This window comes from Podarcis liolepis (assembly GCF_965112155.1).
Source record: "Podarcis liolepis genome assembly, chromosome: 1".
Classification (NCBI taxonomy): Eukaryota; Metazoa; Chordata; class Lepidosauria; order Squamata; family Lacertidae; genus Podarcis; species Podarcis liolepis.
Window position 1 is genome coordinate 29,798,989 of NC_139554.1, and position 217 is coordinate 29,799,205.

The following is a 217-nucleotide window of genomic DNA, read 5'->3' on the forward strand; positions in this document are numbered from 1 at the left end:
GCCCGCGCTTCGCTTCCTTCCCCTCGGGCCGCTCATTCATTCATTCGGCCTGTGGGGAGGAATCCTGCAGACGCGTCGGATGAAAGCCGCGGGGCGAGTGCGGAAGATTCCTCCCCGGTAGGAAGGGCAAAGAGCTGCAGAGGCAAGCCCGGCTCGGGAGGAGGAGACTGCGAGCGCGCTGCCAAATCCGAGAGGGGGCAGATCCGCGCCCCGGAGC